The sequence below is a fragment of the Lipotes vexillifer genome, unplaced genomic scaffold, assembly GCF_000442215.2.
Source record: "Lipotes vexillifer unplaced genomic scaffold, Lipotes_vexillifer_v1.1 scaffold82, whole genome shotgun sequence".
Classification (NCBI taxonomy): domain Eukaryota; kingdom Metazoa; phylum Chordata; class Mammalia; order Artiodactyla; family Lipotidae; genus Lipotes; species Lipotes vexillifer.
The window spans coordinates 1,113,085-1,138,451 of record NW_006783121.1 but is presented as its reverse complement, the minus strand read 5'-3'; the positions used below and the strand labels follow the sequence as shown (position 1 = coordinate 1,138,451).

General features: G+C 35.5%; 1 pseudogene; it reads left to right on the top strand.

Annotated features, from left to right (window-relative positions):
• The first annotated feature begins 21,244 nt into the window (after nt 1-21,244).
• LOC103071293 (ATP synthase subunit f, mitochondrial-like) lies at nt 21,245-21,490 on the top strand (annotated as a pseudogene).
• Nucleotides 21,491-25,367: the final 3,877 nt, after the last annotated feature.

Below are 25,367 nucleotides of genomic sequence, written 5' to 3'. Positions count from 1 at the left end.
CCCAAAAAAAAAAAAAAAAAAAAAAAGGCAGGGGAAACCAGACCATAATAGGTCTTGCCTTTGCCCCTCCCAGACGCCTTTGCAATGAAATCCATCTTGACTGAGGGGGTGTGTGTTCACCCAGGGGAGGGTCCAGAGACAAATTAGCCATGGGGTCAAAACAATACGATTGGCCAAGAAGGCAAAGACCTGGATGACTGCCCCCTTAAAAAGGATATAGATTTCCCAAAGGCACGATTCTAGCTACTCTCTTGCTGTGTTCACCAGTGCATTTTTCCGCATGTACTCTGCTTTTCTAATAAACACTTTACTTTCTTCTATACCTTCCATCACCTTTTCAGATTCATCCTTTCAAGGTAGACAAAGGACTGGGTATTGAGACTCTAGCCACTGGCCCTATGGTCTAGTGGTTAAGATCCTGTTTTCCATCCAGGCAATCTGGGCTCAATTCCCAGTCAGGGAACTAAGGACTTGTTTCCAGCTGCTGCCTACTGCAAGCTCATGCTCACTGCTGCATGCTTCCAAAATCAGTAAGCTCTGTGGTAACATTTTTGAGAGATGTAGAAGTAGCTGGATACAGGCCTATCATGCATGACCTTTCAGTAGGCATGTTACATTAATGAAGGATTTCTTATGGTAAGGCCCAAATCAGAAAGAATCTTGGATTACTTGGGGGGAAAAAAGCACATTGTAAATCCAAGATACCATGATTTTCTTAGGGAGTAAATGTAATATAGTAGAAAGGCCATAGAGTTTGACTTCAGCTTTTGACAGATTAAGGATCAAATCCTGGCTCAGCCGCTCAGTTAAATGCATGAATTTGGGCAAGCTACTTTCTCTCAGCTTCAGTTTCTTCATCTAGTAAATGTGAAAAATTACAGCTGTGTCACAGTTCTGTTGTGAGAAGTAAATGATGTATCATGTAAAGAGTCTAATCATTAACTCATAATTGGAATGTAATAAATGGTATATATTTTGGTTATTATACATTTTTAGGTAAAGGCAAGATGTGGTTTATGATGGGAAATGACTGGATGCTCAATACATTTCAGAGGCAAGTGAATTTGGTAACCATTTACAAAGGAAATGAAAGAAATAAAACAAATACAACACAAAAGCCCACGTGGTTTTTGGAAGTAATATATATTACCTACTCTGACCACAGAAAATTCTTTCTGTAGGATGAATGATTTGGAATGAATTGGACAGTTACATCAATTCTTCCTAAAATGAAGTTAACACTTTAGGGTGCTGTTTATCATGCAGAGTATAAAAACTATTATGGAAAAGGATTCAAACCCATATGTTTTATTTTGTTTTCCTCTGATAAACTTTATCACGGAAATGAATTAATAGTTTCACTTTTCTTCTAATTAAATCTGTCATAAGCAAACAATATCAGAATTTTAATGTCACATGTATGCTTCAAATTCATACTCTTCTTCCTTTTTAATATTCTCTGTTTACATTGTTTGACATGTTATAGTATTTCTCAAACTGCTCAAACCATACAAACCTGAAAATTGGATGTGAGGTCACAAACATGGCTGTTGATTATTCCATTGTTTTGATAATTTCAAAACAGTCCCAACAGAACTCACTCCCATTTCCTCACTACACTGTTGCAAGTTTGAGTTTCTCTTCAATTATAATAAGTATTAATACATTCCAATGATTGTCATAAAGGTACAACTTAGCACACATTAAAGTGCTAAAAAGGAACACATGTTTACTTCTACTATGTTTCAGGGACGTCTACATTTGTTTATAGCTATAGATGTTCTGTATAAGATACCATTTTGTTTCTCCATATTGTGAACTTCCATGAAACAAGAACTGTAAAAATCACATTTGTCCATTTTGCTTTACAACATTGTGGCAAAGAACCTTGAGGGACACTTCTATTTCATATTCTTGTACCCCCAGTGGCTGCAAAATTTCCAGGGGTAGGATTTAGAAGATGTAATTGAAAGCAAAAACAGTAGTCTGGGATTCTACTTAGTAACTGTGTGACTTTGGGGCCATCACTTAACCTATGGGCTTCAGTTAACTTTTCTGTAAAAGGAGGGACTTGTATTGGGGTGATTGATCCTCAAAGCCTCTTCTAACTTCAAATTTTGTATGTTGGGATAAGGGAGTTGAATTTCTCAGAGGAGGGAATTCTCTTCATGATTTAGTCTGGAAGAGAGAATATGCAGCTCTGCACAAGATTCTTCTCTTCTAACCCAATTTTCTTGTTATGTGAAAATTCCTCTTTCTTTGGTGAAAAAAGACAATCCAGGAGGAAAAGGCTCTATTTAATATTAGTGGTGTACTCATGTGATATTGCAATATCCAAAGCATATTTTCACCTCTTCCAGAGGTGTGGGCAATCACTTTTGTGGTATGGGGTTTCTCAGTGATACTGAGGTATGAAGTATGGAAACAATCTTAAAACCCCATATTCAGTCCTGTGGTTGTGACACTCTAACCTAGAACATTCCACGCTTGTTAATCCAAACACAGTTTAATGAAAAGTCTATCACCTACAGTAGCCTCAGGAAACAAAGATTTAACCAATTTTTCTTAGTAAAAGTAAGTTCACTAAAAATACATTTTGATTTAAAAATTATAATGGTAATAAATGTGTGTTATAACAAGAAAAGCAACACAGAGGTGCATTAAAAAAAAAAAAACTTAAACATTGACATCCACATACAAAAAAATGAACCTAGGTCCATACCTTACACCCTTCACAAACATTAACTCAAAATGGATCAGAGACGTAAATGCAAAGTGCTAAACTGTAAGACTCTGAGTTGATAACACAGGAGAAAACCTAGATAGTGATGCCTTTTTAGGTACAACACCAAAGACATGATCTATGAAACAAATAATTGATAAGGTGGACTTCATTAAAATTAAAAATTTCTGCTCTATGAAAGACAATATTGAGAATTAGAAGACAAACCACTGACCAGGAGAAAATATTTCCAAAAGACACATCAGATGAAGGACTGTTATGAAAAATATGCCAAGAACTCTTAAAACTCAATAATAAGAAAACAATCAACTTAATTAAAAAAAAGGGACCTTAAACATGGATATCCTTAACATACATCTCACCAAAGAAGATATACAGATGGCAAATAAAACAACAATAAGACACTACTACATGCCTATTAGAGTGGCCAAAATCTAAAACACTGACAACACCAAATGCTAGTGAGGATGTTGAGCAACAGGAACTCTCATTCATTGCTGGTGGGAATGCAAAATAGTACAGCTACTTTGGAAGACAGTTTGGCAGTTTCTTACAAAAGTAAACATATTCTTACCATGTGATCCATCAATTTCATAATTTGGTATTTACCTGAAGGAGTTGAAAACTTATGTTCACACAAAAAACTGCACATGGATGTTTATAGTAGCTTTATTCAGAATTGTCAAAACTTGGAAGCAACCAAAGTGTTCTTTAGTACGTGAATGGATAAATAAGCTGTGGTACATCCAGAAAGTGCAATATTATTCAGTGCTAAAAGAAAGTGAAGAAATAACAATATTGTATTGTATATTTGAAAGTTGCTAAGACAGTATGTCTTAAAACTTTTCACAAGAAAAAAATATTTGCAACTATGTGAGGTGATGGATATTAATTAAACTTAACTTGGTAATCATTTTGCAATGTATACATATATCTAATCATTATGTTGTACACCTTCAACTAGTACAATATTATATGTCAATTATATCTCAATAAAACTGGGGAAAAAAAGAAATGAACTATCAATCCATGAAAAGACATGGGAGAAACTTAAATGCATATTACTAAGTAAAAGAAGTTGAGCTGAGAAGGTTACAACTGCTTGATTCCAATTATATGATATTCTGGAAAAGGTAAAACTATAGAAACAATAAAAATATCAATAGTTGTTGGGGGCGATGGGGAGATGAATAGGTAGAACACAGAGGATTTTGAGGGCAGTGAAAATACTCTGTATGATACTATAATGGTCTATACATGTCATTATACATTTGTCCAAATCTATAGAATGGAGTACACCAAGAGTGAACCCTAAGGTAAACTGTAGACTTTGGGTGATGATGATATGTCAATGTAGGTTCATCCTTGGCAAAAAATGTACCATTCTGGTGAGTGATGTTGATAATGGGGGAGGCTATGTATGTGATGGGGCAGAGTGTATATGGGAAATCTCTGTACTTTCCTCTCCATTTTATTGTAAAGCTGAAACTGCTTTAAAATGCTAAAGGCTTAAAAAAATTTAAACATCTCTCTCCACTCCCACTACCTGTTTCTCTTCACCAAGTTAACCAATGTTAACCACCCTGGGATGTTTTCTTCACCACCTTTCATTGTGCTCATGAAAGCACATGTAAGTAAGGTCTTTTTCCAATTTATACAAGATGTCATAAAACTCAAGGTGACTAAAGAAACATGACTCTCTTCAGTGACTACCAACATTTCTCTGATTGGCAAAGTCCTTCTTACATATTGCCTACTTCCCCTGAGCTCAGTCCCAGATCTCAGTTTCCTTTGCTATTTGTAGGATTCCCATTCCTTAAAAATAATAAGCCATTCATTTCTGAAGAAAGCATTCTCTTGGGGGCCATGAGTAAGCACAGCACTTCCTTTCTAGTAGCTATAATGTTTACTGTAGATATAAAATTTACTTTCCACACTATAATATTTGAATGATTTTTGTACCTAAATATTTAGCCCTACTGTGGGATGTTCAGAGCAGATTCAAAAGTTTCTTTTTGAATCAAAAAAGGGAACAAGGGGGAAAAAAAAGGGAACAAAAAAGGGAACAAAAAAAGGGAAAAAAGGGGGAACAAGAAACACGTTCAGGTGAAGAAAAATAGTTAGCTGATCACAATCTCACTTCCAAAGTGTTAGTTAGCCACTCACAGCATGCACCAACTTTGATCTTATTTGTAACTACAAGTGTTAGTGATAGAAACAAAATGGAGATTATGAGAGGGTTAGAAATGCCATATTACAAACTGGGTTGGAAGGTATCCTTTATATTATTTGACCATAGAGGTGGTCTAGTTACTGTGGTATATATAGCCCTGATCTAAGTGATCAGTAAAAAATAATTTACATATCAGGGTTTCTCGAGGAAATAATGGGTTCTGACTAGAGAAGCAGGTTCAGTCTATGCGCACACTGTTGATCCTGAAATGTCACTCCCTAGCTATGGTTTATAACTGGATGAAAAGCTAGCTCAGCAAGAAGTCAGGACTTCTGTATAATATAATGATGTGACATTTTTTTAACCTAATGGGACTCTGCATGACAAAAAATTTTAAGATGATAGTAGTACTAGATATATTATGATCTGCTAGTTAAACCCCCAGGAGGAAAGAATCCTTATATATAATGTTGCCATAAGAGTTACCAGAAGATTTATAGCTTTTGCAGGACGAGTTTAATATTTATCTAAATTAGAGGTGGAGAATCTGGAATAAAGCAAGAGATTACTGCAGTGATGGTGAATCCGCAGACTTCCGGATGTCTAAAGGATAGAAGTGTAATTGCCTTCTGGTAGACCCCAGGATTAACACAGTTTTAATTGGTATAATTAAAAGGGGAATTAAAAATGTGTACTGAGCACCTTAAAAGAATCTCAGTGAAGAGTGTGAAGGAACCAAGATGGCGGAGTAGAAGGACGTGCTCTCACTCCCTCTTGTGAGAATACCAGAGTCACGGCTAGCTGCTGGACAATCATCAACAGGAGGACCCTGGAGCTCACCAGAAAGGGTAACCCACATCCAGAGAAAAAGGAGAAGCCACAATGAGATGGTAGGAGGGGTACAATCACAGTAAAATCAAATCCCATAACTACTTGGTGGGTGACTCACAGACTGGAGAACACTTGTACCACAGAAGTCCACCCACTGGAGTGAAGGTTTGAGCCCCACATCAGGCTTTCCAACCTGGGGGTCTGGCAACGGGAGGAGGAATTCCTAAAGAATCAGACTTTGAAACCTACTGGGATTTGATTGCAGGACTTCGACAGGACTGGGGTAAACAGAGACTCCACTCCTGGAGGGCACACACAAAGTAGTGTGCACATAGGGACCCAGGGGAAGGAGCAGTGACCCCAGGGAGACTGAGCCAGATGTAACTGCTAGTGTTGGAGGGTCACCTGCGGAGGCAGGGGCTGACTGTGGCTCACTGTGAGGACGAGGACTCTGGTGGCAGAGTTTCTGGGGGCTGCTGCTTGGTGTGAGCCCTCCCAGAGTCCACCACTAGCCCCACCAAAGAGTCCATTTAGGCTCCAGTATTGGGTTACCTCAGGCAAAACAATCTACAGGGAGGGAACCCAGCCCCACCCAACAGCAGTCAAGTGGATTAAAGTTTTACTGAGCTCTGCCCACCAGAGCAACAGTCAGCTCTACCCACCACCAGTCCATCTCAGCATGAAACTTACACAAGCCTCTTAGGTAGGCTCATCCACCAGAGGACAGACAGCAGAAGCAAGAAAAACTATAATCCTGCAGCCTGTGGAACAAAAAAACACATCCAAAGAAAGATAGATAAGATGAAAAGATGGGCTATGTACCAGATGAAGGAACAAGATAAACCCCCAGAGAAACAACTAAATGAAGTGGAGACAGGCAACCTTCCAGAAAAACAATTCAGAATAATATAGTGAAGATGATCCAGGACCTCAGAAAAAGAATGGAAGTAAAGATCAAGAAGATGTAAGAAATGTTTAACAAAGACCTAGAAGAATTAAAGAACAAACAAACAGAGATGAACAATACAATAACTGAAATGAAAAATACACTAGAAGGAATCAATAGCAGAATAACCGTGGCAGAAGAACGGATAAGTGACCCGGAAGACAGAATGGTGGAATTCACTGCTGTGGAACAGAATAAAGAAAAAAGAATAAGAAGAAATTAAGACAGCTTAAGAGACCTCTGGGACAACATTAAACACAACACCATTTGCATTATAGGTGTCCCAGAAGGAGAAGAGAGAGAGAAAGGACCAGAGAAAATATTTGAAGAGATTATAGTCAAAAACTTCCCTAACATGGGAAAGGAAATAGCCACCCAAGGCCAGGAAGCCCAATGAGCCCCATACAGGATAAACCCAAGGAGAAACATGCTGAGACACATAGTAATCAAATTGGCAAATATTAAAGACCAAGAAAACTTATTGAAAGCAGCAAGGGAAAAATGACAACACACAAGGGAACTCCCATAAGGTTAAGAGCTGATTTCTCAGCAGAAACTCTACAAGGCAGAAGGGCGTGGCATGATATACTTAAAGTGCTGAAAGGGAAGAGCCTATACCCAGGATTACTCTACCCGGCAAGGATCTCAGGCAGATTAGAAGGAGAAAACAAAAGCTTCACAGACAAGCAAAAGCTAAGAGAATTCATCACCACCAAACCAGATCTACAACAAATGCTAAAGGAACTTCTCTAATTGGGAAACACAAAAGAAGAAAAGGACCTACAAAAACAAACCCAAAACAATTAAGAAAATGGTCATAGGAACATACATATCAATAATTAACTTAAATGTGAATGGATTAAATGCTACAACCAAAAGACCCAGACTTGCTGAATGGATACAAAAACAAGACCCATATATATGCTGTCTACCAGAGGCCCACTTCAGGCCTAGGAACACATACAGACTGAAAGTGAGGGGATGGAAAAATATATTCCATTTAAATGGAAATCAAAAGAAAGCTTTTCTTTTGATATCAGATAAAATAGATATCAGATAAAGTAGACTTTAAAATAAAGAATGTTACAAGAGACAAGGAGGGACACTACATAATGATCAGGGGATCAATCCAAGAAGAAGGTATAACAATTATAAATATATATGCACCCAACATAGGAGCACGTCAATACATAAGGCAACTGCTAACAGCTCTAAAAAAGGAAATTGATAGTAACACAATAATAGTGGGGGCCTTTAACACCTCACTTACACCAATGGACAGATCATGCAAAATGAAAATAAATAAGGAAATAGAATCTTTAAATGACACAATAGACCAGATAGATTTGACTGTTATTTATACCACGTTCCGTACAAAAACTGCAGATTGCACTTTCTTCTCAAGTGCGCACAAAACATTCTCCAGGATAGATCACATCTTGTGTCACAAATCAAGCCTCAGTAAATTTATGAAAATTGAAATCATATCAAGTATCTTTTCTGACTACAATGCTATGAGATTAGAAATCAATTACAGAGAAAAAAACCCGTAAAAACCAAAAACAAATGGAGGCTAAACAATACGTTACTAAATAATCAAGAGATCACTGAGGAAATCAAAGAGGAAATCAAAAAATACCTAGAGAAAAATGACAATGAAAACACGACAAACCAAAACATGGGATGCAGCAAAAGCAGTTCTAAGAGGGAAGTTTATAGCTATACAAGCCTACCTCAAGAAACAAGAAAAAAATCTCAGAAAAACAATCTAAACTTACACCTAAAGTAAATAGAGAGAGAAAAACAAACAAAACCCCAAGTAAGCAGAGGAAAGAAATCATAAAGATCAGAGCAGAAATAAATGAAATAGAAATAAAAGAAAACAATACAAAGATGAATAAAAGTGAAAGCTGGTTATCTGAGAAGATAAACAAAATTGATAAACCAGTAGTCATCCTCATCAAGAAAAAGAGGGAGAGGGCTCAAATCAATAAAATTAGAAATCAAAAAGAAGTTACAACAGACAACTCAGAAATACAAATCATCCCAAGAGATTACTACAAGCAACTCTATGTCAATAAAATTGACAACCTGGAAGAAATGGACAAATTCTTAGAAAGGTATAACCTTCCAAGAATGAACCAGGAAGAAACAGAAAATATGAACAGACCAATCACAATTAATGAAATTGAAACTGTGATTAAGAATATTCCAACAAACAAAAGTCTAGGACCAGATGGCTTCACAGGTGAATTCTATCAAACATTTAGACAAGAGCTAACACCCATCATTCTCAAACTCTTCCAAAAAATTGCAGAAGAAGGAACACTCCCAAACTCATTCTATGAGGCCATCACCTTGATACCAAAACCAGACAAAGATACTACAAAAAAAGAAAATTACAGACTAATATCACTGAAGAATATAGATGCAAAAATCCTCAACAAAATACTAGCAAACAGAATCCAACACCACATTAAAAGGATCATACACCATGAACAAGTGAGACTTATCCCAGGGATGCAAGGCTTCTTCAATATATGCAAATCAATCAATGTGATGCACCATATTAACAAATTGAAGAAGAAAAATCATATGATCATCTCAATAGATGCAGAAAAAGCTTTTGACAAAATTCAACACTGATTTATGATAAAAACTCTCCAGAAAGTGGGCATAGAGGGAACCCATCTCAAAATAATAAAGGCTATATATGAGAAACCCACAGCAAACATCATTCTCAATGGAAAAACTGAAAGCATTTCCTCTAAGATCAGGAACAAGACAAGGATGTCCACTCTGGCCACTATTATTCAACATAGTTTTGGAAGTCCTAGCCATGGCAATCAGAGAAGAAAAAGAAATAAAAGGAATACAAATTGCGAAAGAAGAAGTAAAGCTGTCACTGTTTGCATATGACATGGTACTATACATAGAGAATCCTAAAGATGCCACCAGAAAACTACTAGAGCTAATCAATGAATTGGGTAAAGTTGCAGGATACAAAATTTTGCACAGAAATCTCTTGCATTCCTATAAACTAATGTTGAAAAATCTGAAAGAGAAATTAAGAAAACACTCCCATTTACAACTGCAACAAAAACAATAAAATACCTAGGAATAAACCTACCTAGGGAGACAAAAGGCCCGTATGCAGAAAACTATAAGACACTGATGAAAGAAATTAAAGATGATACCAACAGATGAAGAGATATACCATGTTCTTGGACTGGAAGAATCAATGTTTTGAAAATGACTATACTACCCAATGCAATCTACAGATTCAATGCAATCCCTATCATAGTACCAGTGGCATGTTTTTCGGAACTAGAGCAAAAAAAAATCTTAAAATTTGTATGGAGACACAAAAGACCCTAAATAGCCAAAGCAGTCTTGAGTGAAATAAACGGAGCTGGAGGAATCAGACTCCCTGACTTCACACTATACTACAAAGCTACAGTAATCAAGACAATATGGTACTGGCACAAAAACAGAAACATAGATCAATGGAACAATATAGAAAGCCCAGAGATAAACACACACACCTATGGTCAAATAATCTATGAAAAAGGGAGGCAAGGGTATACAATGGAGAAAAGACAGTCTCTTCAATAATTGGTGATGGGAAAACTGATCAGCTACATATAAAAGAATGAAAGTAGAACACTCCCTAACACCATACACAAAAATAAAACTCAAAATGGATTCGAGACCTAAATGTAAGACAGGACACTATAAAACTCTAAGAGGAAAACATAGGAAGAACACTCTTTGACATAAATCACAGCAAGATTTTTTTTGATCCACCTCCTAGAGTAATGGAAATAAAAACAAAAATAAACAAATGGGACCTAATGAAACTTCAAAGCTTTTGCACAGCAAAGGAAACCATAAACAAGATGAAAAGATAGCCCTCAGAATGGGAGAAAATATTTGCAAATGAATCAAGGGACTAAGAATTAATCTCCAAAATATATAAACAGCTCACTCAGTTCAATATTAAAAAAACAAACAACCCAATCCAAACGTGGGCAGAAGACCTAAATAGGTATTTATACAAAGAAGACATACAGATGGCCAAGAAGCACATGAAAAGCTGCTCAATATCACTCATTATTAGAGAAATGCAAATCAAAACTACAATGAGGTATCACCTCACACCAGTTAGAATGGGCATCATCAGCAAATCTACAAACAACAAATGCTGGAGAGGGTGTGGAGAAAAGGGAACCCTCTTGCACTGTTGGTGGGAATGTAAATTGGTACAGCCACTGTGGAGAACAGTATGGAGGTTCCTTAAAAAACTAAAAATAGAATTACCATATGATCCAGCAATCCCACTACTGGGCATATATTCAGAGAAAACCATAATTCAGAAAGACACATGCACCTCAATGTTCATTGCAGCACTATTTACAATAGCCAAGCCATGGAAACAACCTAAATGCCCGGACCAATCGACGGATGAATGCATAAAGAAGTTGTGTTACATATATACAGTGGAATTTTACTCAGCCATAAAAAGGAAAATAATTGGGTCATTTGTTGAGACATGGATGAATCTAGAGACTGTCATACAGAGTGAAGTAAGTCATAAAGAGAAAAACAAATATTGTATATTAACACATGTATGTGGAAATTAGAAAAATGGTACAGATGAACTTGTTTGCAGGGCAGAAGTTGAGACACAGATATAGAGAAGAAACATATGGAGTCCAAGGGGGGAAAGCCGCAGGGGGGTAGGGATGGTGGTGTGATGAATTGGGTGATTGGGATTGACATATATACACTGATGTGTATAAAATTGATGACTAATAAGAACCTACTGTAGAAAAATGTAAATAAAAGAAATTTCAAAAATTAAAAAAAAAAGAACCTCAGTGAAGCCTTGCTTTAGAAATTATTTACAATAACACATAGGAATTGGGAGTAATTATGCCAACAATTTGCCAATGATGCTTTTGTTTAGATTTATATCCAAACAAAAGAGAAGCGTTTGATAGTTCTTTTAATGATACCAAGTCCTATCCAAAATATACACAAAGGAAGAGTTTGTGTTGCTTGGATACAGTTGTAGTTTGGACAGGTAGATCTCTAAATCAACAGAAAAGCAGCACCTCTCTTGAGAAAGTCCCCAGAGACATGTTACATGCTAAGCCTGTTAAGAAGGAAGATTATCATAAGTGTCAATAGACGGAGGCAACTTGGGCAAAAGATGTAGGTGATCCACAAGAACTTTGGCTTCCAACAGCTGTCTTAGTTATACCCAGCTGTGCATCTGCCAATGTTAATACATCATTGGATAGTGTAACCTGCTATTTACTTTTCTTACAATGATGGGGATTCAAGAGGAAGATGAAAGGTGAACCAAGACCTATAAGGTAATTTAGAACTTTCTTGAATTTAAACTTTTTTCTTTTTCTTTCCTATTATCTAGAATTTTGGACAAGATAACATGATACCCAGTTGTAGCTAGAGTAATCATTTGCTGCCAAATTAATATTGGGGAATAAAATCATTTGCTGAGTTTCTCGTTTATAGTATTTGCTAATGCCATACAGAATCATTTGATAGAAATTAGACAAGAATATGATTTGTTAGGCAGTTATCCATTTTTAATGGTCTGGCTCTTTCACATAAGGATGATCTATCAGGTATTCTTAAAAAGAATAAACAGCTAAATATAAATAAAGCATCATAAACAGTCCTCCAAAGGAAGGAAGATTTATGATAATCCTGCTTAACTGAAAACAGAGAAGAAAAGAGAGAGCAAAAAATCCCTTGCCCTTCTACCAACCCATGCCATTTATTTGTGTGTGTGTGTTTAAAATCAGTGAGAATAAGGTCGACAGCTCTTTCAGATACAAGACGTGTCGCTCTCAGTTAGAGATGTTTTTCCTATTTGGTACTGCTTATAGTTGGTAGTGTGTGGTTCCTTGCTAAATCAAAATAGAAGTGCAGAGCTGTATGTTAATGAAATGAAGGGTCCTAGGTTTTGTCATATGCCTGTAGAGTCGCTCATATTTTGAAGTCTATGTAACATTTTGATGTATTTGCTTTGATGTAGCCATTATCAAATAATGTGAAAAACAGACATCCTTGTCTCTTCCCTGAACCTTGCTCTATTCCTGAGCTTTATCGCAACCCAGATCCTCACTGTGAGAGCTACTGGTAAGGAACAAGGTAAAACTCTGAGATGGACTCTGGGCTCCTGCTATACTCATGTTGGACCAATAGTCCCCCTTTATGCTTGTAAATGACCCTACAGTTTTCTATCCCTTTTATAAGAAATTCAGGGCTTCCCTGGTGGCGCAGTGGTTGAGAGTCCGCCTGCCGATGCAGGGGACACGGGTTCGTGCCCCGGTCCGGGAAGATCCCACGTGCCGTGGAGCGGCTGGGCCCGTGAGCCATGGCCGCTGAGCCTGCGCGTCCGGAGCCTGTGCTCCGCAACGCGAGAGGCCACAACGGTGAGAGGCCCGCGTACCGCAAAAAAAAAAAAAAAATAAATAAATAAATAAAAAATAAATTCAATATTAAAAAAAATATAAAAACCTACAATTGTTTTAGGAGAACTTGGAGCCAGGTATATTCCCTCATGGGTGTAAAGCTATACAAGGTGTCTTTAGGAGGAAGGAAAAGAAGAGCTTTGATAGTATAGAGGAGCTGCATTAATATCTGTAGATCCCAACTTCACTAAAAGCTTTTGTTGTTATTTTTTTTTGCCGTTCCCGGGCCTCTCACTGTTGTGGCCTCTCCCGTTGCGGAGCACAGGCTCCGGACGCGCAGGCTCAGCGGCCATGGCTCACGGGCCCAGCCGCTCCGCAGCATGCGGGATCCTCCCGGACCGGGGCACGAATCTGTGTTCCCTGCATTGGCAGGCGGACTCTCAACCACTGTGCCACCAGGGAAGCCCCACTAAAAGCTTTTTGCAGACTGACGTAATAATCATTCTTTTAAGGTTAATTTCAACAGAAGGCATTGAAGTATTTATTTCAGTTAAACGTTATGAAATTACTGTTTTTGTAGGTGAAAAATGACTTAATGTTGGCAATTTCATATGGTTCAACCTCAGAGTTAAGCTCCTCTACCCTATCTAACTTTAGCATACTGGACAAAGCATGGGTGCTTTGACCAGACAGAACTGGAAGAAAATTCTAGCTCTACCAAGTATGTGACTTTGGGGAAGTATCAAAGTCTATCTCAACTTTAGTTTCTTTTTCTGTAAATTGAGGAGACTAATTCCTACTTCGTAAGATGGTTGTGTGAATTGAGGACAACATGCCAAAAGCACTCTCTACAGTGATTTCAGTAAATAGTAGTTACCATTAACCCATGAGATCATTTTCTTTTTCAAACTTGGAGTACATCAGTATATGGATTCTTTTTTTAAAAAAAAAATTTGTTGGAGTATAGTTGATTTACAATGTTGTGTTAGTTTCTGCTGTACAACAAAGTGAATCAGTTATACATATACATATATCCACTCTTTTTTAGATTAGTTTCCCATATAGGTCATTATGGAGCAACGAGTAGAGTTCCCTGTGTTATTCAGTAGGTCCTTATTAGTTGTCTATTTTATATATAGCAGTGTGTATATGTCAATCCCAATCTCCCAATTTATCCCTCCCCCCCTTTTCCCCTGGTAACCATAAAATTGTTTCTACATCTGTGATTCTATTTCTGTTTTGTAAATGAGTTCATTTGTACTATTTTTTTTAGGTTCCACATATAAGTGATATCATATATTTGTCTTTCTCTGTCTGTCTTACTTCATTCAATATGACAGTCTCTAGGTCCATCCATGTTGCTGCAAATGGCATTATTTCATTCCTTTTTTGGTAAATATTATATTGTATATATGTACCACATCTTCTTTATCCATTCCTCTGTTGTTGGACGTTTAGGCTTCTTACATGTCCTGGCTATTGCAAGCAGTGCTGCAATGAACTTTGGGGTGCACACATCTTTTCGAGTTATGGTTTTCTCCAGATATACCCCCAGGAGTGGGATTGCTGGATCATATGGTAGCTATTTTTAGTTTTTTAAGGAACCTCCACACCATTCTCCATAGTGGCTGTACTAGTTTACATTCCCACCAACAGTGCAAGAGGGTTCCCTTTCCTCCACACCCTCTCCAGCATTTATTGTTTGTAGTGTTTTTTGATGATGGCCATTCTGACCAGTGTGTGGTGATACCTCATTGTAGTTTTGATTTGCATTTGTTTAATAATTAGTGATGTTGAGCATCTTTTCATGTGCTTTTTGGCCATCCAGAGAGATCATTCTTAAAGTTAGCATTATAAAAGTCATAAGGAAGCTGTTGACACAGGAAGTAGACTAGTGGTTGCCTAGGGCTTGGAAATTTGGAGGGAAATGTGAAGTGATTACTAATAAATTCTTTTAGGGTGACAAAAAATGTTCTAAAATTAGACTGTGGTTATAGTCACACAACTGTGTGAATATACTGAAAAATCATGGAATTGTACACTTGAAATGGGTGAATTGTATGGTACATGAATTATATCTCAATAATGCTGTCTTTAAAAAGTCATAAAGAGCAACACATAGAGAAAGACCAACAGCTTCAAACTATTTGGGAAAAAAAATGTTTAGACTTGGTTTTTCGCAAGGCTCATTTATAGGATTTACACAATCAAACAAACCTTTGAGTTCTTCCTGAATTAAACCAGTTTAGCATGAAACAGTCATCACAAAGCATTATTTCTAATTGGCTATTGCTGGTACTAGCCACAGGGGAAGGAGTTTTTGTTTATTGCTCTTCTGCATCTGGCAAATATCTAGTTTCGATGTAACAAATGTCATGAAGTAAAGATTTATTTCAAGATTTACTTCAGAGTTGAAGAAAAAGCTACAATTGACAGACTGGCTGTCTCACATCTCAGGCCTCCCAGTGCTTGGTGCATAGTCATACAAATAAGAAAACTGTCTTCCCCAACACTTGCTCATTCCAATTGCACAAGTGCAATGTGAGTCTGGTTTTGAATGGCAGTGCATCTTGGACAATGTTCAATCACCACACAGAGTTTGGGCAATGTAAAGAGGAGACCAGGGTAGCCTAAAAAGAGAGCATATTAGTAACTTGCCCAGATGAACAAATTACATTTTCCTCTTCTTAGACATTTGCAGGGACACAGTTTGGGGATGGCTTTGGGTCCTATTTAATCCCTGTGTAGAAACTAAGTATTTGCTAATAGAGGTCCAGATTCTTATACAGGGAATTTTATACATAGAGCATTATTGGATGCAAATCTGGACTGAAAGCGATTCCAGTTTTGAATACTGCATTATGATACATTTCTAAATAGTCCATCTGGTTATGGATAATTTTTTTTTTACCCAAAGGTATTATGCAGTGAATTGATTTTCCCCCAACCATCTATGTAATTTATGCATAAAATAAAGACAGTTATCAAGGATTGTAGGTCAGTAGGTTCATCTTTATTAGCATATCACCCTCTGAAGATGCAATATCTTGTTTCAATATGTGTGTGTGTGTGTGTGTGTGTGTGTGTGTGTGTGTATGTTTAGATCAACAGCACCTATAAGTCACATCTAGAATTAAATAACAACAATAAAGTGCTAGGCTGTAGCCAGGCTACCAGGACTGAACTGACTCCAAGGCCAATGCTAGCAGAACATCTGAGTAGATGATAGCAATGAGGGTCAGATCAATGCAAAGTTCTGAAATAGATGATGCCTTTCTTTTGTACTTTTCCAGCCTATTTGCTCCTTGGAACCCAGTGCCCTATGATGTCTTCTGGGTACTCAGAGCCTGACACTGCTAAATATCATGGGAACCAATTCTACCCGGCAGCCCAGTGCTCTGGATCCGTTTTTTTCTGGTCCCTTCCATTAATATTTTCCCATTCTGTATATCCCACTCTTCAGTCATATTCTATTTTATGGCTAGTCTGATACAATAATTCAACTGAGGAGTTAATGCTTTGAAAGAGTTCTATATTTTGCCATTTCCAGGAAGCATCTGTATTTTACCAGGGAATTGTAATGTATTGAATTACAGTTACTTCAGTCAGGGAGAATATTTGTACCCCTCAAATAATAGTGTATAGATTATGGTTATCTTTTTGGTTTGGATAAACGAACAAGATATATATATATATATATATATATATATATATATATATATATCTTGTTCGTTTATCCAAACCAAAAAGATAACCATAATCTATACACTATTATTTGAATCTTGTTTGTTTAAATATATTATATATATATATATATATATATATATTAGATGCCACATGAAGAGGGGATGCAATCAACAAGGATTTAAGATCTGCTACAAGGACCTAGAAAAAGTAAGTCTTGAATAATTAAGCTTGCCTGTGGACTACAGGTAAATATAGGAGCAGAAAGATCAACCAACAGTAAAAAAATTAAAAATGGGGTAGCATCTTTGAGTATTCTAGAAAGTACAAAGGAACCTATATATTTAGATAGGCTCTACAAACATCAGCTATAGTCACAAACAAATGACTTGTCACAGAAGTGGGAAGAAGAACTTCAAGTCATTGGTTTTCTGAGTCATAGCCTTTTTGAATATAGATAAACAATATCTGTGTGGCTTGTAATTTATACATGTACACAAACAAATGTATTCAAGGGCACATATCTCTACATTAGTAAGCTTCAGATGTATCAATTATACAACATTTAGGACTTCAAACAATTTGCCCTCTTGTCATTTTGCAACTGTGAGTTATTTATAGATAAAAGCATTTACAATTGAATGGGGAAGAAAGAGACAAGTACGTGATAGAAGCAAAGTCACATGGTTTTCTTCCCTATTCTTTATCTCAAAGGCATAAATTTATCTTTTTTGAATGTCTTCTCAAGAGAAACATTAAATACTCTAATTTCGTGGAATTACCAGAAGAAAATTAAAAGTTCATATGACATTAGATTTTAAAGATTTGCCTCTTGGTATTCTGTCCCAATATTCCTACCTGATTTTTCCAGGCACTTAGTTCTTCTTGACCCAACGGTAATCAATCCATTCTAAGTGTGTCACTAAGCTTTGGAGAAAGTCATTTGCTGAGTACTATCACCGCTATTACATGCTACATTTTTCGGAAAGAGTTTCTATGGTTGTATCAGAGTATACATGCCCCTCGAATTTCTTTTCACTTGAAAATGTCAGAGCAGTGACAGATATAAAGAGTGGCAGAAGTGTAACATGGGGGTAAATTCTATGACAATAGTTTAATAAATCCAGAGGCAATTGTTCCAGCTTTGAAGGTGAAGAGAACAGTTATTAAAATAAATATGGTCAGAGAAGTAAGAAGTCATACTCCCATCAATAAGAACTAGATAGTATTTTTAATTCTTGGCTAAACAATAAAATTCCATAAGCATAAGTGGCACTGCCTCTCTGTTCCCCTGACTAATTGGCAGAGTATTCTGCTGCATTGTAAGTTGTTCTCAAATCACTCATTAAGGTCACATTTTATTAGTATTTTTGGCTTGCTTAGCAGATATCTCATAAATCAGATCCTATATGTAAATAGGTGTGATACCAGTACTACTAATGGGCTCAGAAACAGAAAATTCAGAAAAGATCAAGCAGAAACAATTAAGAAGATGAACCTTTGGTTATAGGATTTGGCACATAAAGTTGGATTTAAAGTTACCGTAGGAACTTGATTTACTGAGAAGCAGATGACACTGTACTCCATTTTCTTCCAAGACTGAGTGGTTGGACAAAGAAAGAATGGCAAAGATAAAGTTCCCACTGTTGTCCTGTTAAATATTAGTTTGCTGGCTTTCCAGTTCTAGTAATGGTGAAGAACCTTGTAAACTAACCATCACTCAGGCAGTAGTTATGAAATCTATGTTTATGCAGCTTTTACCCTGAAATATTGCCAAGAACATAAACTGTGGGACAGCTAGAAATCAAGCAGAAAGCGTGGCTTGAGGAGTCAAATAATGGAATTCAAGGATATCAGTTCAGTGGGAAATTAAAGGAAGAAATTCTGACAAAAGGGAAGTTACAAAAAGAGAGAGAGAAAGTTCCCAAATCTGCATATAAACTTCCCTCAAATTCTTGTATAATCCATGAACCATGCATTTATGGGCGATACTTCAAAGAGCCCAGGAAAAAGAAGAGCCAGGAGACTGAAAACACTGTATAGATATTTCAGCAAATAACCATTGCAAATAAGACAGAGTTTGGAGTTTTAGGGGGGCTTCATAAATATCTGGGCCTTACCACTGAAACCTAGAAAGACCATCCCTAAGAGGTAAAAGTTATGTTACAATATTAAAGCATTCATGTTAGGACAAAAGGAAAAAAAAAAATTGAAGGACAGTCACACTAATTGACCATAAAAGCAAGCCTCCACAGTTCAATTTGATCAACAAATAATTTACAACAAATACACTTCAGAGGAACATAACAGAATCCAGGGACTCTACAATGAATTATCTAAAATGTTCAGTGTAAAAAAAATAAAAAAATTATAAAACCTACAGAGTAACAGGAAAATTTGATCTATAGTCAAGAGAAAAAGGAGTTAGTGGAAAAGGAGTTCTAGATGACTAAGTTTATTGAATTAGCAGAAGAAGATTTTAAAGCAGCCATTAAAATATGCTCAGGGTCTTAGAAGAAAAGATTGTCAAATTGAGTGAACAATTGGGAAATCTCAGTGAATAAATAAAATCTACTTTAAAAACTAAGTGGGCATTTGATAATTTAAAAGTAAAATACCATAAATGAAAAATTCACTTAACATTTGATTGAGAATAATAGAAGAAAGGGTCAGTGAAATTGAAGATATGTCAATCAAAATTATCCATATGAAGAAGAATAAAGATTAACACAAAAATGAAGAGAATATCAGTAACTTCCAAGACATTATTAAGCATCTAAAATACATGAAATTGACACCTAGAAGGAAAGAATAGGGTATAAAAAATATTGTTAAAATAATAATTAAAAAAATTAAAAAAGTAATTTAAATATTTCTAAATTTAGTTAAATATACAAAAGGCAAGCATTAACTTACAGATCCAGGAAGCTCAGCCAGCATAAAGTAGGATGAATTTAAAGCAAACCACATCTAGGCATTTCATAGTCAAATTATGAAAAACCAAAGATATTACATTGAAGGAAGCAGGGAAATAAGACAGATTACATATAGGGAAAAAATAATATGTTACAGCTAACTTCTCACCAAAAGCAATTGAAACCAAAAGAAAAAGGAATCACATCTTAAAGTGCTGAAAAAAAAACCCAACTGTAAATGCAGAATTCAATATCCAGTGAAAATATTCTTCCAAATGAGGGTGATATAAAGATATTTTAAGATAAACTGTTACCAGACTATCTAAGCTACAAGAAATGCTATAGAAAGTTCTTAAGACTGAGGAAATTATACTGGATGGAAACTCAGATCTACAGGGAAAAATGAAAATCATCAAGAAGGGTAAATATAAGGGTAAAATTTAAAAATATTGTCTTTCTCCAAAATACTGCATTGTTGAATTTATAACTTATTTAAATATAAAACGTATGATAGTAATAATACAAAGAGTGGTGAGTATATGAAATTTAAACTTTCAAGGTATTTATTTTTTACATGAATGGGTACAATATTTACTCTAAATGTACTGTGATGAGATTAAGATGGGTAGTCTAATCCTTACAGCAGCTACTAAAATGGCACTAGAAGGTATAATTAAAAATCTAATAGAAGAATTAAAAAAAAAATTATTGAATTAACCCAAAGGAAAGCTTTTCATGAGAAGGTATTGTTTAGTCTATTTACATTTCATGTAATATTGATGCAGTTAGGTTTAAATCTACCATCTTGCTAGTACTTATATATATTTTTTGTTTCTGTGATCCTCTTTTATTGTCACCATTTGGATTATTTCAATAATTTATACTAGATGAGAAAGCAAGGCACAACTTTATGTGGCCTTCAAGAGCCACACTTGAATATAAAGATGTATATATATCAAAAGTAAAAGAATATAAAATATATACAATGTAAATGGTAAGCATAGGAAAGCTGAAGTTAAGTGATTATAATACTATCAAACAAAATAGAATTTAAGAAAAGAGGAATTATTGACAAAAAAAGACATTTACCTTGGTTGGATGTAGTAACATCCTCTCTCAGTAAGTGAGAGAACAACTAAATAAAAAATTAGCGATCTGAAAACACTATCAACTAACTTGCCCCTATTAACATTTTATAACACTTCACCCCACAACTGCAGAAAACTCATTCTTTTCTTGTGCACATGGAACTTTAAGCAAGATAGATAATATGCTGGGCCTTAAAATAAATCTCAATAAATATCAAAAGATTTAAATATTACAGAGAATTTTCTCCAAGCACAATAGAACTAAATTATAAATTAGTAACAAAAAAGTATCTAGAAATATCCTCAAATGGTTTAAAATTAAGCAGCCTACTTGTAAATGACCCTAGAGTCAAAGAATAAATTACAAGGGGAATTATAAAATAAATACACCTGGGCAATAGACACCCAGGACACCAACATGGTGTCAGTGATACCAGTGAAGGAGAAGAAATTCATGGATGTCAAAATAGGGGAGCTGGATATTAATGTGGGATTTCACCCCTAAAGGCATTGTTGGAGCATTTCAAAGAGGTTATTACAAGTATGTCAATGGAAGAAAGGAAGCATCACTGGGGTTTCTATGGTGCTGGCAACTTACATGTTTTTCAACTATTGTCTTTCTTAGAAGGAACTCAAACATGAGAGGTTATGCAAGTACCACTGAAGAGAGCCTAGTGTGGAGTGCAACTCTGCATTCTTGACCATGACCTCTTTTGCTTGGCACCCTTCCTTGAGGAACACAATGGTGTAAATCTTTTCATATCCTAATTGAGAATTAATATCCAATAAAAGATGACTGGTACATGTAAAAACAAAAAAAAAGAAAAAAGAAAAGAAATCCACCTGAAATGTAATGAAAATGCAATACAGCAAAATGTGTGGGAAGCAGCTAAAGCAGTGCTTAGAAGGAAATGTATAAATCTGAATATATAAAAAAAGCAGGTCTTCTTTATATAAAAGAAAGGCTCAAAATTATTGACCTTAATTTTTACCTTATGAAGCTAAAAAAGAAGAGAAAGTTAAACCCAAAGTAGGAGACAGAAAATAATAAAGATAAAAGCAAAAATCAATAAAATAGAAAACATGAACAGTAGAAAAATTTAACAAAAAAATCTGCTTCTTTGAAAAGTTTGATAAAATAGATAAACTCTGTTGTAGATCAATGAATAAATAAAAGGTCAAATACAAATTACAAGTATCAGGAATGAAAGTAGGGATATTATTGCAGACCCTACACACATTAAAATGATACCCAAAGAATATTATGAATAACTTTATGCTAATAAAACCGACAAATTGGATGATATGGATTAATTCCTTGAATGACAAAAATTGCCAAAACTGACATGAAAAGATATAGAAAATTATAATGACTATATTTATGAAAGAAATTGAATGTATAATAGAAGTACAAAGAAAATTTCCAGAACACAAGTTCTTGTTGATGAATTCTGTGAAACATTTAAGAAGAAAATAACATTAATCTCATAAAACTCGTTTAGAAGATGAAGGAAGGGAAAATCCCTCCTAATTTGCTTTATGAGGTCCGAATAAGCCAGTTTCCAAAATCTGACAAAAGCACAAGAACAGAAAATAACAAGCTAGTGTTCTTCATGAATACCAAAAAAATCCTTACCATGATAGTAGGAAATTAAATACAGCAATATAGATAGATGATAGATAGATAGATAGATAGATAGATAGATAGATAGATAATAGATACATAAAGATAATAGAGGCATACTTCATTTTATTGTGCTTCTTTGTTGTGCTTCACAGATACTGTGTTTTTTACAAGTTGAAGGTTTTGACAATCCTGCATTTTTCCAATAGCATTAGCTCATTTCGTGTCTCTGTGTCACACTTTGGTAATTCTTGCAATATTTCAAACTTTTTTATTATTATTATATTTGATATCATCATCTGTGATCAGTGATCTTTGATGTTACTACAACTCTGAAGGTTCAGATGATGATTAATATTTTTAGTGAAAAAGTATTGGGTTTAGTAAGATCTTACGGAAAACCCTGAATTAAATTTTTGGCCAACCCAACATTTTTTAAACTAAGGTATGTATATTTTTTTTAGACATAATGTTATTGCACACTTAATAGCCTACAGTATCATGTAAACATAATTTTTATGTGCACTGGGGAACCAAAAAATTCATGTGACTTGTTTTATTGCAGTATTCACTTTATTGCATGGTGTGGAACTGAACCTGCAATATCTCTGAGGTCTGCCTGTACATGATGAGTAAGTGGGGTTTATTCCTGTACATGATAAGTGATGCAAGATTGGTTTAACATTCAAAATCAATCATTGTAACTCACCATTTTAAGGGAATAAAGAAGAAAAATCATAAAATCATTTCAAAAGATGCAGAAGAATAATTTGACAAATTCCACATTTCTTCATGATTTAAAAACAAGATATTCTTAGCAAATAGGGAAGAAACTTAATCCAATAAAAGGGATCTACAAAAAGCCTATAGCTAACATTATTGTTACTGATGCACTATTGGATGCTTTTCCCCTAAGAGTAGAAATTAGACAAAAATGTCATCTATCAGCATATTTCTTCAATATTGTACTGGATGTCCTAGTCAGTTTAGTAAGTCAACAGAGAGAGACAAAAAACTTGAAAGTTGGAAGGGAAAAATTAAAACTTTTTAATTAAGGAAGGCATGATTATATATTTAGAAAATTGTAAGGAATGTACAAATTAACTACTAGAAGTAAGAAGTAAATTTATCAAGATCTCAAATTACAAGGTCAAGATACAAAAATTTTAAAAATAATTGTGTTTCAGTGTACCAGCATTATGCAATTGGAAATGAATTTTAAAAATTTACAGTAACATCAAAAACATAAAATATCTAGGAACAAACTGAACAAGAGATGTGCAAGACATCTACACTGAAAAGTTCAAAATATTGTAAGATAAATTTAAACATTTCTAAGCAAATGGAAAAAAAGACTTTTGGGTTCTGGTCCAAAACATAGAGTTTAGAAGTCATCACAACAAGCAAAAGATGAATAAACTGAAAATCAACAACACTTATTAGGTCCATCAGAGAATTGAGGTCACAGGGCAAGCTGCCAACCTGAAAATTGTAAAAATAGGCAAACACAGAGAATCACAGCTTAACAGGAGCAGAAGTCCGCTGCTGGAGTCAGTACTGTGACTTACAAATTGCTGGAGGCTCAGTGTGGATGAGCTTGAGAATTTAAAAAATGGATGGCTCAGTCTTAGGGTTGCCCCCACATTTGTTAAAGTTTTATCCAGGAGCCCCACTAAGTTTGCAGGGTGACTATGGGAGAAAATTTCCCTCATGCTCCTGTTAAAGGGAGGGGGAAAATAGCCATTTTGGAAAGCACCCAGTGTATTCCGCTCTCCCTAACAAAAACATGCTCTCAAGGAAAACTATTTTCCCAGAACCTAATTAACTTGAGTTTTATTGGAGTGTAACTGACATGGCAGAAGGGGAAATATCCAACTCCAGACACCTCTAGTCTTCCTGTCTCACCTAAGGAGGAAAAACAAGATGAAAAGCACTTATGAAGGTCATCGCCCAGGAACATAAGCTCACTAAAAGATTGAGACCTAATCATAGAACTATATGCTCTCCTCTCTGCCATCTTATATCACATCAGTTGGACTCATATAATAATAGAAGATTACAGCTGGAAGAATTGCGAGTCTCAGACTCTATTTAAAAAGGAGTCTCTAGAGAAACACAAAGACAACAGGGGAGACAAAAATCAAGGACACTAGAAAAAATTTTAGCTCTAACACCTACAGCTACAGCAACAGTGAATTCAGCCTAATTCCTAGCCAGATAAACATAAATCTCACACTTAAGACATATTTATTTCGATTCATCATGCCTGACTATCAACAAAAAAATATAAGGCATGTTAAAATGCAAAAAAACACCATCTGAAAAGACAAAGCATGCAACAGAATCAGACTCAGATATGATAGGGATTTTGGAATTATCAAAACAAGAATTTAAAATAACTATAATTAATATGCTTAGAGCTTTAATGGAAAAAGTGAACAGCATACAAGAATAGATGGGTAATGTAAGCACAGAGATGGAAAATCAAGGAAAGAATCAAAGGAAATGCTAAAAATCAAAAACATTGTAACAAAAATGAAGAATGTTTTTGATGGGCTCATCATTAGACAGGACAAGGTCATGGAAAAATGTCAGTAAGCTTGAAGATATGTCAATAGAAACTTCCCAAACTGAAAAGCGGAAAGGAAAAAGAACAACAACGAAAAGAAAAAAAAGAAAGAAACAGACTATTTAAGAACCAATTACAAAAGGTGTAACATACATACAGTGGGAGCCCCAGGAGGAGAAGAAAGAGAGACAGGAACAGAAGAAACATTTGAAGTAATAATGGCTGAGAATTTTTCAAAACTAATGACAGACCTAAATAAATTGAGATATATACCATATTCAAAGATTGGAAGGCTCAATATTGTTAACATGTCAACAATCCCCAACTTGATCTAAAGACTCAATGCAA